Source organism: Agelaius phoeniceus, chromosome 13 (genome assembly GCF_051311805.1).
Source record: "Agelaius phoeniceus isolate bAgePho1 chromosome 13, bAgePho1.hap1, whole genome shotgun sequence".
NCBI classification, from domain to species: Eukaryota; Metazoa; Chordata; class Aves; order Passeriformes; family Icteridae; genus Agelaius; species Agelaius phoeniceus.
The window spans coordinates 6,318,274-6,335,586 of NC_135277.1; the positions used below are offsets into that span (position 1 = coordinate 6,318,274).

Sequence of the window (17,313 nt, forward strand, 5' to 3'; positions counted from 1 at the left end):
AGGTTTACATAGAAGATTTAAATCTACCATGAAGAAGGGATGATTTAACAAATTGTGGGTATTTAACACTAGGAAGAGAGAAGCACATGAATAGTCTTCAAATATTTAACACTGCTGCAAGAAGGAATGACCTGTTCTTTGAATTCAAAATGGATGGGACAAGAAGTGACAAGTTTAAACTGCAGCAGAGATGATTCAGGTTAGATACAAGGTGGGGAGAAACCAGATTTTACTGGTAGGGATTGTGAGGCACTGAAATATGTTGCCTGGAAAGGCTGCAGAGGTCTTTAACAGAACACAGGTCAGGAAAGACACAGGCATGACTGATCTTGCCATGGGGCAGGAAAATGAACAAGATCATCTCTGGAGAGCTCTTCCAATCTTGATTACATGGTGCAGTGAAACACAATGTGGATTTCCTGCACCAGTCAAGCATTGATCAGAGCATGAAGGATGAACCATTAAGTACCTCACTTGCTGTCAGCTCTGCTCAATGGAGAAAACAGAGTATTCTCATGTCTACAGCAGTGTCCCTCTTCTACAGTAAAAAAGCAACAAAAGAAATCTTGAACATGTCACAGAAATGCCAAAAACTTTTACCTTGAATAAAAAACTACCTAGTTTTTTGGACTGCAAAAGATGAAGGTATTTAAGGTTGTCCTAAAAGAGGCAGGTTTCTCTATTCCAAAAAAAAAATGTGATCAAGACCTCAGAGCAGAAGGTAGCCCCTGGATAGAATAAAAATAGCCTCCCACTGGAGGCACTGAAAATCTTTGCTGATAAACCTCACGAAGCAGGAGCCTGCCTGACCGACTTTAAAGTATTCTGACAGCAGCTCCTCTCCGGGGGCAGTTTGCCTCTGCCAGGGTACACCAGGGCACGGGTGGACAAAGACAGCCCCATTGGCAACAAAATGGAAAATGGAAACAACCCACTTCTGCTGCTTTGCATAAGCAAAAGCTCCCAAACCTGACTGTGATGTCCGAGTCAGACCTCCAAAGCTGGGCTGTGTTAGTGTTTTCTGAAAATCCAGCCCTCTTCTCATAAAGGCAGCTCTCATTTTATACTACCACCAGTGTAATCCTCCCCAACTAAAGAGCTGAGGAAGGCAAGGAGAAAGAAACCTAAAAATCAAATCCCATGAATAAAGGCAGAGCAAGAGCAGTAATTCCTCCCATGCCAAAGCCAGGTGTGTGTGTCAGTGGAGAGGAGATCACCACTTTGCCTGCAGCACCAGGTGCAGGTCCCTGTTGGGATGAAACGGCCCCGTGACTCACGAGGGTGTCCTCTGTGAGAGGGGACAGCACAGCCTGTGCTGCTCCAGTGGCCTTGGCAGTGCTGGAGCTCACATTCTAGGGGACACTGCTGCTCCCAGCCCTCTCTCTGCGGGAGCAGAGCAGGAGAGCACAGACACTGCTGTAAAACACCATGCTGGTGTTTCCAGAGCAAGGCATGCCAAAGAGGGGGGTCAGACAACATCCCACAGGCACATCCACCAGCCACCCATGGCAGAGAATGGTTTGGATTGCAAAGGACCTTAAAGACTATCTATAGTTCCAAACCTTCCACCATGGATAAGGATTTATCATCCATGGTTTCATTGCAAGGTGTCGTCTAACAGGGCTGGCACTGGGGTCCCTTGAACACCAATTCTGACAGACTGGGGAGTCTCTCCAAGATCAATATATAACTCTGAGCAAAATTATGTCTGTGGTGCTCATTTCTGAGCTGTACCTAGATGAGAAACTCATGATTACTCATTACAGCTGTGTAAACTGAGGTAGAGAGCCAACTATTAATGAGACAAGTGCAGTCAACAAAATTAATTTCTGATGGAATAATTTAGGCTGGAAGATTGAAAGCCAACAGAAGTGATTTCCCAAGGCCAACTGGTATTAACTAGTTTTGGAAGCCTCCCATATTTCAACCTGGCTGCCTCATTTTAGGCTTTTATCGTACATATATACAAGTGGCTAGAAAGCAGGATGGTGTTTAGACCTGTATGTGGGTGCCAGATCTCCAAAGGGTCAGATTTTGGACAGCTGGATTTCAGATACAGAAAACTACACCATTTCCAGGTGCAATTCACAGTGACAGAGACAGTAAACTGGTGACAAACCAGGGAACTAAAACCAGAGTCCCAATTCTCATTCCACTCTTATTTCTGTGGGACTTCAGCCATTCTTTTCCTTTTCACAAACACTAACCCACTCACAGCAGGGAAAAAGAGCCTCACCATCCCCCAATACTCTCCTCTCACCATCCCCTAATACTTTCCTGCTTTACTTTGGGGAAAAGACTGAAACAAAAGCAGGAGGACGACAACAACAGAGGGCAAATTCCAACTCTCTTGATAAAAGCTGGCAGTTCTCCTTATTCCTCTGGCCAGACCACACTGCATTTCCCAGTCTGCTCCTTCTGGCTGTAGCACTGCTACCCTGTGCTACCAGCTCTGCCTTTGCTAAGTGGGTTATGATGAAAGGGGGTATGGTGAAAGAACAAATCCATCATACCAGCCTTGAGCATCCAGAAGAAAATAGCATCCAAGTACAAACTGCTGAGACCAGCATCAGCAGAATGGCCTCCAAAACTGACAGTCACAGTGAGAGGAAAAAAAAATTCCCACAATAAAAATAGGGCTGGGAAATAAACTGTCAACATGCAGATTCTTAGCCAGAGAACAACAGGAACACAACTGCATTTTATCCAGGGTGGCTGCAGCCTGGACAGCACAGCCCAAACTCTTACTGTGACATTGGCTGTGACCTTACAAAGGCCAACTACAAAATCAGCAGTAGCCTTGCACAGATGTTACCTGCACTTATGCAAGATAAACCCCTGCCCATGGCTAAAATCATCTCCCCACCCTTCATGCTCCACTTCTATGGGAGTTTCTGTATAGAAGGTTTAACCTGACTAAACTTGTCATTTCTGTGTGGGATGTTCCCAGTGCCCTTGTAACTGTGGGATAAAAACACTGCATTGCCTGAATTTCTTTTCACAATCCTGTTCCCCAGCAGACCAGCCATCACCACTCACAGACACTAACTCTGTTTATCCAGAGTTACATAAAATGTTGTAAAAAACACCACAGGTCCCTGTAAAATACCGATGTCATGTGGAAAGGCTGTGAGGATTATAAAAAGTCCCTGTGTGCTGATGCCAGGTCAATCACTCCAAAGCACAGCCCACGTGGATGCTGTTGGAGAGCAGGGATGTGGGCCATGGGATGCTGCAGCCTCACAGCAGCTTCAGATGGACAACCTCCTGCTCAAACACAGCAGGGAAACACCAGGAGCCCACAGCTGTGAGGCTGCTGCTTCCTGACTCCTGTCAACTCACACAGCTGTTCAGCCAGGGATGGGAAGAACCAAATAAGAGGGTATTTAGTTAAAAAAAGCTTCTTCCAGGAAGCAAAGGCAGCACCCAGCACAACTCATGCAGACAAGGTAAAGCAGACGATGCAGTCTGAGCCCAAGAAGTCACTGGTGTGAAACCACCCACAGGACCAGACTGGTCCAGAGCAGGCACAAGGACAGAGGTAGGGCCAGCGTTCTATCCATGGCACAGGCCAGTGCCCAGGCAAATGGGAACAGCACTGGAACTGCAGCTTCCCATGGCAGTGTGCCTGCCTGCCACCCTTATCTCACATCTGTGCACATCTGTGACACATCTGTCCCTCAGCAGGTCACTGGGGCTCTGACCAGCCAGTCCTTCAACTGCAGCACTGGGCTCATCCTTCGGTTGTGCCACCTTTGCTGCCTCTTGCAGGACTCCCATTTCACCTACCCCAGACATCTCCCACTCCATTTTTGACAGCAGCTCCACTGAGATGTAGCTCTGAGACAGATCAGCTGTGTGGCTGCTGTTACTCCACAGGTTCCTGCTCCTCCAGACTGGGTCTACACCAGAACAGCCAACTGGACCACTAAAATCTACACCAGTTTGGCACCTCCACACCTTGCTCATGCAGAAAGCAGGCTGGGCATCTAGAAAGGACCGTGTAACCCAGCCTTGTGGCTTTCTGTGATCACACTGCAACATGCAGGAACTAGAAGTGATTAAAACGTGCAGCATGCTTGCACTGTCTCCCCTGACTGAGCCACAGCAGGCTGCACACACACATTTGGATCAGATGACTGACATCAAACAGGCCTGGGCTGAAGGGGCCTCCTAACAGCACTCTGAAACACTCTTCAATGATTGAAAAAGGAAAATGTCTCACGTAACGCACACAGTGATAAATGACCCACATCAAAAAAAAAAAAAAAAAAAGGAATCAATCACCACCTTAAAATTTTCCAGCCAAAGCAATTTGTATTGCAACTTTTGTAGCTAAATCCAGGGAAGCTTATGCCATGCCATTCTGGACTTATTTCAGTAATACATGCTCACATTCATCATCTCTGTCTGTCCCGAATCTACAGACCTCGGCCTTTCTGAAGCAAAGTAAATTTGTTTTCTCTATAGGCTGTTTATTTTATATTAGTGCTCAGCAAAAATACAATCCACAGACCTGCTCCACCCTATTGCCCCACTTTATCACTAAGAAATGAACTGAAGGCTGGGAGCACCATTATGGAGGCAGAGCCACAGTACATTGAAAATGAATATCATATTGTTCGTCTCTCCAATGATCAAGTCATTCACCCACAGAGTCTCCAGTTAAGTTCATTGTATTAATAATACTGGGTTATATATAGAAAACACATTGACTTTATGCCTGAAGGGCCTTTTCAAAAGGCTTCTTTTTAATGTAAAATACATTTTCTCAGTTATGTGGTAAGAGATTGGACTTGAAGAGACATGTCTGCAGTGCTACAGGGTGTAAAATAATTGCCTGGCAACTATGTTCCCAAAGGAAAACAAATGCAGTCTCCATTACAGAGCTGGGAAACACAGGGTTCCTTGCAGAGCCAAAGGGACCATGCCAGAAGTGCCACTCCTTCCAGGTGCCTCCACCCACTTCTTCAGGTGTCACCTCATCCTCTCTTCCAGCAGCTGTGCAGGATGGGGCAGATGGGATCCCATTACTGGGAGACTCTTCACAGCTCCCCTCCTACAGAGCTGGTCCCCAGGGCTTGGTCACCCTCCTTGCCACAGCCACCAGGCTCAGGCTTCAAAGCCCAAGGGAATGGTGCTGATCCTCTGCTCTGACACCTCCCTGCTCCACAACTCCAGCACTGAGATGGATCACTTGTGGTTGAGCCAAGCTTTTAAAAAGACAGCCATGTCCTTGGCATTTTGCACACTCCTTCTCCGTCAGAGGATTGGAGAAGAAGAGAACAACAACCTTAATACCCTTTGCCCAAACCCAGGCAACAGCTCTTCTTGCTGCTCCTCACCCCACCAAAATAGTGAGGGCATCAGGACTGCCTGTCTCAGGCTGCTGATTACTTGTTTGAACACCTTTCCTGGTCCAGCAAAGTCAGTCAAAACTTAAAATACATTTTCACTGCAGATGCCAACACCTGTGCAGGCTCTGGGCACACAAACATGAGGGAAAGCAAAAAAAGGTGGTGATATGGACACACCCAAGCTGGCTCTGCTCAAGGTCTGGAAATCATCTCTGCATAGAAATCTGCATTCACATGACAGGGATAATAGATGCCACAGCTGAACCCCTGCTGAAAGTAGGGTGTTATTAGCTTGGCTCTTGCTGCATGTGCCTGTGCTGTTTCTAGGCCAGCACTCAAAAAATCTGCAAGTTACTGTACTGGTGCCATGAGGAGTTTGCAGATTGGATCTGTGCCTCACTGGTGTGAAAAATTCATTTTATATTCTAGTGACCAGCTCTGAGGTTACTGACACAGTTCAAATTCATCACACGTTCAAGGTCAGGATTTTCAGGGCCTGAGAAGAGAGAGGGTACTGCACCATGCAGCAAGAGAAACAGCAAGAGAAACAGCACATCACACTCCTAGCTGAGGCAAGGCACACATTTTTGGCAACCTTCTTCTCTCTGGCATCAAGCAGAAAACTTTCCTGTCATCTCCTGTAGCCCACTGTGCATCTCCTCACCACATTTCAGCAGCCACAGCATCCTGTGCCACTGGCCCTTGGCCAACACACAGGGCACCAAACAAGTGTACCTGGGCACCTTTTGCAGGGTTTCACAGCTGTGCCACAAACACAGAGATGCTCCAGGCTGTTGCACACTGAAAACAGGGCAGAGAGTACTCAGCACCCATGGAAGATATCCTGTTTTGGTCAGAAGCTGGTACATCAGTGCAAACCCACAATTTGTTCCAAAATAGATTAAACAAAAAAAAGCCACGTGCCTCTCAAAGGTAAAGGCGCACTTTCCGCTACTGTAGTGAAACTGGGATCCAGACATGCTGTATAAAAACCTCACCTCTGACCCAGGCACCCACTGCAGCAAACAGCAAGGCAGGCAGGGCTGCCAATCCCTCCCTCATTTGCTTCCTGCAGATCCTGCATGGGACACAATGGGTGACCCCCTTTCCCAGCTCCCCGAGGAAGGGAGGGCGCAGTGCCCCATTTACAGCAGCGTGAACAAAAAGATCACTGGGGTGCTGTTTGCAGCTACCCCCTCACATTCATGGTGGAAAGTCAGCCTGGGTCACCAAGAGCTCAAAGCAGACCCAGGTACAGAGCCAGGTCACACAGAACTGCCTAAGCAGAACTTGAAAGGCTTTTTCTGTTGCTCTGAAACAGATGCACACCACAGCCAAAATCTAGTTTCTTAACTTTTTCAAGCCCCAACCTACAGTGATATTATAATCACCACCACCGACTTAGTGTCCACACAAGCTTTCTGCCTCCAAGTCTGTGCTCAATACTGACCTCACTGAGTGAAAGCAGGTGGTATTTTAGTCCCTGACAAGGTATCTGCATAAAAACACCCAGTGCCAGAATCCATTTTTAGCACAAACTTTCCTTGAGTAGCACACTTACAACAAAGCCAGTAGGTATTTGAATCCTTACTTATTTTTAAATGTTATGTCATCTTCACTGGCAGCCAAATAACACATCATAAACATGCAAAGAGGCACAAACCTCAACCCTGTAGCTGCATTTCTGCATGCTTTAAAAACTGTAGCACAGAACAGCGCTGCTGGCACATTTCAGACCTAGAGGATGAAGAATTCCATGTGGAATAAGTGCACAGCAGCAGGGGCTGGTGAGCAGGGGCAGCCAATCTCTCTGTCAGAGTATACAGCCAAGGGAAAGCTGCTGGAACATCTTTGACACGTTCAGAGATGGATCTTTTTTTTTTTTTTCCCCTCCATGGGCAGCAAGTAGGTGTAGAAACCAGATGAAGAGGAATTCAAAGTGTATAATTTAAATGTAGGTTCCTGCAGCACTCCTGGCCACATACAGAACTGGCAGCAAGATTCATACATGGGTCTGGAGCTCTGAAAACTGGGCACCAACATGCTGGGCTCCAGCTGAGAGGAGGAGATGAAATTCATGTTGCTGGAAGATTCTTTACAGGAAAAAAACCCTTCCTATACAGTATCCCATGGACTGTGTCCTACCACTGGAGAGGCACAACCCCAAGCTGTCACACTGCAACACTCTCCCTTCCCCACCTCCACAACTGAATGCAGGTTTGCTTGTTCATCCCATAAAACACTTCCTAACACAACACTTCCATGCCTGCAGAGAAGGCTTCCTGCTATAACACAGAAACCATAATGCCAGCCTGCCCAGGAAACCAGTCACGTGAAGGGCTTCAAGTTAGCTTAATTTATGAGCAGGAGCTGAACTCGGGGCTAAGGGTGCACCTGAGTTATGCCACGGTGCAGATGAACATGCAAGGCCTGTGGAGCTGGTTGCTGAAGCATTCCCAGCTGCCAGGCATGAACCAAGGCACAAGTGACACGGGCAGGACACTCTGAGGCAGGATTAATAAAAGCTTTGAAGGAAGCTGAATTCAGTTTTCACGGCTGGAGGACAGCAGTGATTATATAAAGGCTGTATACTGGGAGAGGAGCTTTTCTGACAAGTCCTACTACTTTTCTCCTCTTCTGCTCTGGCTCTGCTGATATCTCTCCTGCTCTACTCCCTATCCAGCAGAAAGGATGCCTGGCTGCAGCAAATGGGAACTCAGCCTAGGGAGAAGTTTGAGGCTTTTCCCATCAACCAGTGCATCAAATGCTTTAATTTAGTAAGCCTGGGGACAGGGGAAGCCATTTAAAAGGGAAACAACAAAATGGCCACATTGCAATGTGCCATTCCACAGCACTTGTGGACAACTTATAAAAGAGATACCGAATTACACTTCTGCAGGTGGAATTGAGGTCTCTCTAGCACCTAACCAGCAACACCCCAAGCTTGCCCCAGAGCCACACATGTGCTGCTTGCTTATCCCCACCTCACACCCTGCAGCCCACACAAGCACTGTCCCTGTCACCCTGCTTGTTTGCTAAGTAACACCCTCCTCCCAAGCTGCTCACAAGGCACTCATTTCTCCTTTCACCTTGTCTCTGTGCAGTGCCAAGGGTACAAACAGGAGCCATGTGCTCCCCACTAAAGGGAGAGGCAGGCTGGGAGGTGAGCAAGGAGGGCCATGGAGTAAGGAGGCAAGTCATGGCTTGAAGGTGATCTTAAAATCAATGTACAGCAGAATCACCAGACCCTGAAAAACTTTAATGAGCACACACAAGGAAAACAGAACTTCTCAACTCTTCTATTTACCTATAGAGTCTGACATGAGCCAAAGCACAACAGGAGAGGGGTTCCCATAGAGGATCAATGCTCCTAGGAACATGGCAAATTGTGGGAGGAATCCATCATTCAGGCACTAGAGAGTGGGAATGATTTTGGATTCAGCATTCAACACAAAGCAGAGACATCCACTAACTAATGGTTACTGCAGCCAACATGAGCACTCTCTTCTCTCCTTGAACTTTTCCAGTCTGGGTTCTCTCAACCTCCACAGCCATTTCAAATCCCATGCTTTCATCTCCCTCTAGTTCTTCACTCATCCTTTGCACACAGCTTCTACATGAAGTTAATTCTCTTTATACTCAGCTTCTCCCTGGTTCCTGCCTCCCCAAGGTACTAATTACAATACAGTGTATTAGGCAGGCATATAACACTTAGACTCTAATTTTGCCCTGCTTTAGAGAAAGCTAGACACCACTGAGACAGTCCACTGCAGTCAGTAACAGGGAAGGGTATTTTTCAAAAGCACTTCAGTGGCTTTGGAACAAGAGTCCCATTTTCAAAGAGACACTTGGAGTGTCAATGACAGTATGGCTCAGAAAACATCCTTGAAAATAATACCCTCAGGCTTTTTTAAAATCCATCACTTACCAAAGAGTGAGTAAAGCAGCCCCAAGCAGCCTTTTCCAGTGAAGCCTCAAAGAGCAAAAGGCTAAACATTTCAGCCCTGACATTTCAGGCAGGTGTGAAGGAAAGAGGGATACCATTCAGCAACAAGGCTGCATCATCACAGGTAGGATAGCACAAAATTACTACCCCATTAATTAATTTAATTCAGCCTGTTATGATAACTGCAGGAGACCTAGTTCAGGGCACAAGCACAGGGCACTCTTTCATCCCAGTTACCATCACTGGAGCAGCTCAGTGCCCATCATCCTACACCACAAGATGACCACAGAACCTGACAATAACACAGCTAGCACATCTGCTGACTGAAAGAGAAAGCCCAAAGCCTGGAGATGTCCAAGATAAAGCCAGGAAATGAGCCCAAGCATGCCTGGTCTGCACCTTCACCACAAAATACAAACAGTAGCTGTTCCTCAGCCAACAAGAGCTACCCCATGGGCTAAGCTGTCCTCTCCCAAGTCTGCCACATGTCACATTGTCCAAATGTGAATAAATCCAGATTTCTCTGGGCACAAATATTCATCTTGACTGATGAAGGGAGTCAGTTTGGACATGACAGGTCTGGACAGCCAGCTGCAAAGGAAGAGCTTGGCCTGAAAACATTATCCACATGTGGATGTTCCTCTGTTCCTGCCAAGATGCCACCATCACCAGAATCTACCTCGCCAGTACTGGTTCAGAGGAGTCAAGTTGCTGTTCCTCCATCATTTAATCTCTCACTTGCCTGAATAGTGGGGGTGAGGAGGAGGTCAGGGAAATACACAGTGACAGGACTCCTGGAAACACTCCATGAACCTAATATTTTGTGACACTGTCTGGATACCAAGAGTTCTGAATGCAATCAGGATGCTGAGAATCAAATTGAAAGTGTCTGAATTTATGCACTATGAAGTACAGGAGGAAGACAAAGAAAAAAATCAAATGTCATTTTAGCTTCATTTGCACTTCCAGTGTAGCAAAGTCCTGTGGACCTCTTAAAGATCCCATTCCTGGAAACCTCAGTGTGATGCCTAACAGAAATCCATAAAGACTTGGTCAACAGTAACTTGAGTATAAGTATTGGAGTAACACACTCCATTCATGTCAAAAGGCCTGGTTAAAGCTAAACCAGAAGACCTGCAAATAGCTTGTGGCAAAGTATGAACTTTTTTGTCCATTTTGGCCAAGCACTCCCCCAAACTGTAATCCCAACTCAGAGCACATCAGTTTGAACATGGAAATACAGAAGTATTGAGCTGGAAACATTGTAGGAGAAAAAACTTCCATGCATGAGACCATAGAACCTTATACCAAATCCCAGAAAGAATTCTGCCTCCAGATGTACCTCCCAGCTGTTACCCTGCTAACCAACTGCTCACTGGATAGCTGCCCACAGATAGCAGAGGTGCAGCCCATTAATGTGGGAGATCTGGAAAACTTAGATAACAACAAGGGACCCTGGGCACTGTTCAGGGATAGACTTCAAAAGTTTGCAATCTGAAAACACACAGATCTGATTCTAGAGACTGCATCCACTATTTCCCAAGAGTCATTACATACAACTACAGTAATTCATTAGGGATCTTACAACTACAGCAATTCATTAGGGATCTATTTAAATAAGAAGGCAAAATAAAAATTCTGGCAAAAAGCTTGTCCAGCATAGAATTAAGCTGAATAATTCAAATCAATAAATGCCATCTAAAATAAAATAAGGGAGGCTACACCATAAGGCTCAAATGCTTCCATAAGAAACAGCCAGAAGAGATTTGAAACTTCTGCCTTCTTGCTAAGAAAGAGCAAAAACCGAGATTAAGTTTAACACAGTAGCCTTGATGCATCCTAATCCATGGAAAACCCTGAACTTCTGTACAGGGCCAGCATCTGAGAAAGCTTGTGCAGTTGTGCCAAATGACACAGCAAACCCACAGAACTGTGCCTCTAGCACATGGCTTGCTACTGTGGCTAAACTTCAATAACCATCAAATAACTCCCAAGCTGATTTTGGAATCCACTCATTCACACAGTGATCTGTCAGTGCAGAAGAGGCCTCAATTAAGTGAATTCACTCATGGAAGGGCATGGTTTATCCAGCTCCGTGGAACACTTGAATACTTTCAGCCTTTGCTCTCTGAAGCTGGTAGGTTTGAATCCCAAAGACTGTGGGAAAGCTTTTCAGTGACCCTAAAGCAGCTCCCTTGAGTTACAATTTTTAACAGCATTAAATATCACAGACTATAGAAAGAGAACTAACAAAACCCAAACCCCAACCTAGATTAGCACCCTGTGACCCAAGGACTCAAGCAGCCATGTGGTTTTGATATCACATTTTGATATAAAAAATAGAAACTTGTGGTCCAAGCACCCTCCTTTGGGCCAAAGATGGAGAACAGAAGACAAGGCAGATCCCTGCAGGAACACAGCTGAGCTCAGTGGGCACTCCTTGCACTGAGCACCTTGGATGAGACCATCCATGTACAGGATAGATCACCCAACCAGCCATCACAAACAAGCACCCCAGGACAAGGCATCCCTTCAGCTGAAGCTCCTGTCCCTCAGCCAGCAGCTGCACTGACTTCAGACAGAAGGACCTGCATTATAACTAGCTATAGGCAGCAGGAAACAAAGTGTGCATCTCATGCAGAGGCTGAAAGGCCCATTGTAATTAACCACTCTCGGCCCTGTACGCTGGACAGGACAAAAACAAAACCCACAGTTTTCCTTTGCTGGTAAGCCCTAAAACCACTGCCCACTATTTCTCATAAAGGGCCTGTATGCCCAGCACTTTCTCTATCACAAGCTAGAGCATTTGGCATAGGCTATGGGAAGGGTAACTCCCACAAAAATCACATTTTACAGACAATGCCTGCAGGACAGAAAGAACACCACCATGTTTTAGTCACACAGACATGCTTCCCTTGGGCTGAACCTTGCTGCCCAGTGGGACACCACAAAAACCAGTGACTGATCACCAAGTGCAGGACCCAAGCAAAAGGGAAACCATTTAGCCAGTGGCAGCCAACATTTCTGCCAAGAGCACATCAGTGCCCAAGCATGATTAATGGTTTACTTCAGCTCATGGTGATGCTCTCCCAGCAGAGCACAGTGAGGATCTGACAGAGAACACTCCCAGAGAGCCTAGGGGGAAAAAAAGGGGTGGGATGGGAGGAATACGGTGTTTTGATTTTTGGCTTTGTTTTAAACATAAAAATCTGTTTTAATGGGTGATGAAAGTTAATTTTCCCAGGGCAAGTCTGTTTTATCTCTGACAGTAATTGCTTTATCTCAGCCCACAAACTTTTTCACCTCATTTTCTGCCCCCACTGTGTTGATGATAGAGTGAGAGAGAAGCTGGGTGGTGATCTGGCTGCAGACCAAGGTTAACACACCATAACATCTCACCAAGCAAGGTGGACACCCTTTAACAAGAAAAGAGTAAAAGCTTGAAGAATAACTTGGAGAAAATAGCTTTCCTAAATCACAACAATTACAGCTCTTCCTGCAGCTCAGTGAGATGATGAGAAGCAAGCTGTAGGATCGAAAACCTGCAAGTCTTAAGCTTCTCCTCTTTAAAAATCAAACTTTAGTTATATACTTTTACCTTTCTGTTGTTTCCAGATTACTGGGTAACAAAGGATCCATCCCTAACATGGCAACTCAATGCATTATCATATAACACTCAGACCATGTCAGGAGGAGAAGTGAACATGTTTCCAGCAGATGAAACTCATTAGCAGGGCACAAGAAACAGCAGGACACCACTGGGGGCATTCCCCTTTCATGTTTTTCAACATCATTTTCTTTCAGTCAGTATTTTAGCTTCTCTCTTGCAAAGTTTTAAATGCTTGCCCTCTTCTCTCTTGGCATTTCTCAGTGTAGACAGGCACAAGAGGCACGGGGACCTGCCCTGCTACTGTCCCAAGCAATGCATGTGCCAGTCAGAGATTCCCTTCAAGTTAAAGTGTGAGGTTTAGTCCATTCCAGCACCAAAACACTCCCAAGCAAATCTCTGGTCTCCTGGTAATGGTGTGCCAAACCATGTTTGCATGAAGCTGAGAAGTGGAAAGAGGCAGCAACTATTTCATATCCTCCTTTTCAGAAGTAAAAAACAAGAACTCCAGACAATCTTTCTGCAGCCCTTCCTGGTAATGTTCCACCAGAGAAAAGAAATACCATTCATTGTTTAACAGAACAGCCTGCAAAACTATTAAGTTATGATGGTTTTTCACTCCCTGTTATTCCTTTGGAGAATTAAAGGGATGAAATAAATCTGAAACCACAGAAAACTCAGAACTCTGTCCTGCCATGGCAAACAGACCCAATACTGTTGTCCTCTGGCCCTGCTGTGTTTGAACATAGGTGCTCCATAGGTTAGCTCCATCTAACACATATTCCAAGAACACTCCAGGAAAAATACTTCCTTTTCACCTTAAACATAAATTCATAGAGTATTGTTTTGCACATTGCACATTGTTTCATGCAGTTCTCCAAGTATTAAAATGTTTGGTAACACCCTAAAATACACAGATGCAACACACATTTCAAGGCTGTTTCTTCTATATTGACCCAAACTCAACGCTGATTTCAATTCAGCCAGAATTCTTACAGTGGGAGACAAAAAAAAAAAAAAAAAGTATGCCACAAATATACCACTATTCGTCTTTAAAAATGGAAAGTGAAACATTTCTGAAAGGTTTCTGCATTCTTCCACACCCACACCACACATCTCTTCTCAACAGCTGAACTTTCTTTCAGTTTCCTTATAACAGAAAGAAAGTTCCTTAAAAAAAAATCCAAGCAACTAAAGACAATGTTGGATTCCAATGCAAACATCAAAGCACCAAAAAACAAACCTGCCATAGTTGCTTCAGAAAGTGGGTGAGTCATGAAGACCTCAATACAACTGAATTATCCAGGTTCTGTCAAAAACTTCAGTGTCATTTGATGGATCACCACAAAACTAAATTTTAAGTCTTTTTCCACTTTCAGTCAACTAAGGAATTACGAATTATACCAGTGAACAGCACGGTAAGAGTTTCAAAAGGACACTTTAATATTAAATAAGCCAATTCCAGTAATCCTTGCCCAGGAAACAGATGTAGCATGAAATAACAACTCCTGTGCCCCCACACCAGCTCTCACAGCCACTCATCTAAGAGCCACTGTGCCTGCAAACATACAGAAACCATCCAAGTGATAGCTGCAGACACCAAGATGTGTTAAAAAATATAGAGAAATCAGCTGTCTGCTTGGTGAGGTTTGGAAAGGCTACTATGAAGGGAGAGGCAACAGAGGGGAAAAACAGAAACCAAAGCACATTCCTTTTCTTCTTGAAAATAACAATGATGATAAACATTCCAGCAAACCAGAAATAAATATTTTGCTTTTACACTCCAGTAACTGACTGGGTTCAGGCACTGCTGCAGCAGAAGCTCAGTAAAAGATTTTCAGCTTCAATACTGTGGGCACTGTGCAATAGCAGGGGGGCTGCCTGCCTCACTTCAGCAAGGAATACTCAGGTGGCAAAATGATGAAGCACACCAAATTAAGAATAAGACCGGGAAAAAAAAAACTTGCTAAGTGGAGAGCTTAGAAAATCTGATTTTAGTCCTGAGGAGTCATCTAGTTTGCTGAGTGAGGAGAGGCAGATCCAGACCTGTGCTCTAAGTCTTCACCCTTGTATGATTAGGACTGCTTACCTGCTTAACATCTGGGAAAAAGGAACATTCCTTCTCCCCCTCCTCTCAAACAGAAACAGCTTGGATGCAGGGACCACCTCTCTGAACACCACAGAATGCTTCCCATAGCAGGGCAGAGCCCTCCCAGCATGGATGGGAGGAGTGACAGACACTCCAGGAGCTTCCTCAGCAGCCTGCCATCACTATTGATCCTATGGATCAATTATTATGAATCCTAATTCACACAGAGCAGGGCAGTGTGAATCTCTGCTCCTGGAGCAGGCACCACTGCTTGCTTTGCCCTGCCTATCTACAGAGAGACAGAGCTTCTAGTGCCTGTTCCAAGGTGACCTGGAGACAGGACTCTTGGGGTTCTAGTCCTGGTTTTGCTGCAGAGCTATAATGAAGCCTTGTAAATCAAAATCAGTGGCCCATTTTCCTGCGCAATAGGAAAAATTAAGTCTTTCAAACTTCACTGGAGCACTTAAAGGAGTTACTACACAAAGTACTATCACGTTTATTTAAACTCTTTTGGATGATGCTTAAAATACAACACTTGTAGTTTCATCTGGTGCTGATCAGGAGACAAAGCCACACTAATTCATCCAAGGTGCAACCTCACCCACTAAATAGCTTGCCATTGTTTGATCTTCCTGTGAAGGAATAGCAGGAGACCAAGCAGTCTACAAGTAAGGATTATAATACACAGAGGACAAATTCTTCTTGATGAATTGCAGAGTAACCCTTCTGAAGCAATAAATGTGCCCTGCTGTAGCAGGACAGGAGTTGGCTTTTGGTTCTTTACGACATGCTGGAAGTAAGGGACAAAAAACCCATGCAAACCTGCCAGACAGCCCTTTCTGGGAGGCAGGGAGTATCTGCTCTGCCTTGGATCACAGTGCCAATGAGCCCTCTCTGGGACAGGGCTACAGCACCACTACAGGAGTCACACAAGCACAAATGGCACAGCCCTTCAGACCAGAGCATTCTCTGCTCTGATTCAAGATCCCTGTAGTCCTCAGCTGCAGGAACACTGCGGAGTGTGTAAAGCACACAGAGCCTGTCACACAGGCACCCTGCAAGAGCTAGAGGGATTCTGGAAGTGGAGGCTGGCCAGAAGAAATGGGACATTGGTTTTATACAGTGGACCACAGCATTTCTAACTGTTCCTTCTTTCAGAGCCTGCAAACATCACTTGGCCCTTACAGAGAAACTGAAGAACTCCCAAACTTTCTGCTAAAAAATATAAAGACACTAAAATAAATTATTCCACATTCAGCCATCAAGTGCATTTTGCCTTTAAATGGATTTAACCAAGAAGACATCAGGCTGTAAGTTGCAAGTTGCACATAATACATAATGTAAGAGATAAGCATGTTGCCTCTAAACTGTTTCATCTATTAGTAGCAGATAAAAAAACCCTTTCTCCTAATCAACACATATATGCCAGTTACAAGTTTTCTTGATACTCAAAAATCCACACTAGGATTGGAATTTGTTTCTATAACTTCAATAAAGTTTTTGTGTTAATGCGTCCATGCCACACTCCTGACTCACACCCCACAGGAGCCTGAAAGTATCAGGACCCAGAGCTGGATCTGTTTTTTGCTCCACCCTGCAGTGAGAGACCCAAAAAAAAAAATCAGAAGGCTTATTTGAGAAGAAACATGAATGTAGTCAAAAGAGCTAGTTTAGAATAACTTTCTGTGCAACTCAGCTGCAGAACAGACAATATTCTCTAATGGGAAAGGCACACTAGAAACAACTTTCCAGAAATAACATTGCCAGCAAAGATATATTAAGGGAAAATGAACGGTAAGCAATAACCAGCCAATGCTTGGCAATACTCGTCCCCACTAAAACGTTTATTTTCACTCCATGGGTTTGTTCCCCTTTAACTACCCCAGTGACAAATAAATTATGAACATTACAGCTAATTTATTACTCAGCACGGCTGAGGATGGAGAGAAAAAAAGGCAGCAATATTTTCAAGCTGATTCTTATTCTAGAAAAACAAATACTTTATAAAAAACAATAGTGAATTAAAAAGGAAAAATATTCTTGTAATTAAGTCTGCCCATGCCTAAGCCATTCAGGCTCTGCTGCTGCCAACCAATCAAATGCTTTATCAATAGCTTCAGAAACAGAATCAAGCTCTTAATCTCTGCCTCAGTTTCCCCACGTGACACTTCTCTCACCCCATCCATTCACGCTGCAAATACACAGAGGCAAGTTCTATGGTGCAGCACCAAGGACAACAGAAATCTCTGAAGCACTGCAGTACTCCCAAAACTGACTTTAACGACATCCTCCATGCAGATCTTGCCAGATTCCA

General features: G+C 45.0%; 1 protein-coding gene across 2 annotated transcripts in view; it reads right to left on the reverse strand.

The window, feature by feature from the left end:
* SLCO3A1 (solute carrier organic anion transporter family member 3A1) overlaps positions 1 to 17,313 on the reverse strand; it is a 141,571-nt gene that overhangs the window by 119,175 nt on the left and 5,083 nt on the right. The window lies entirely within an intron of this gene.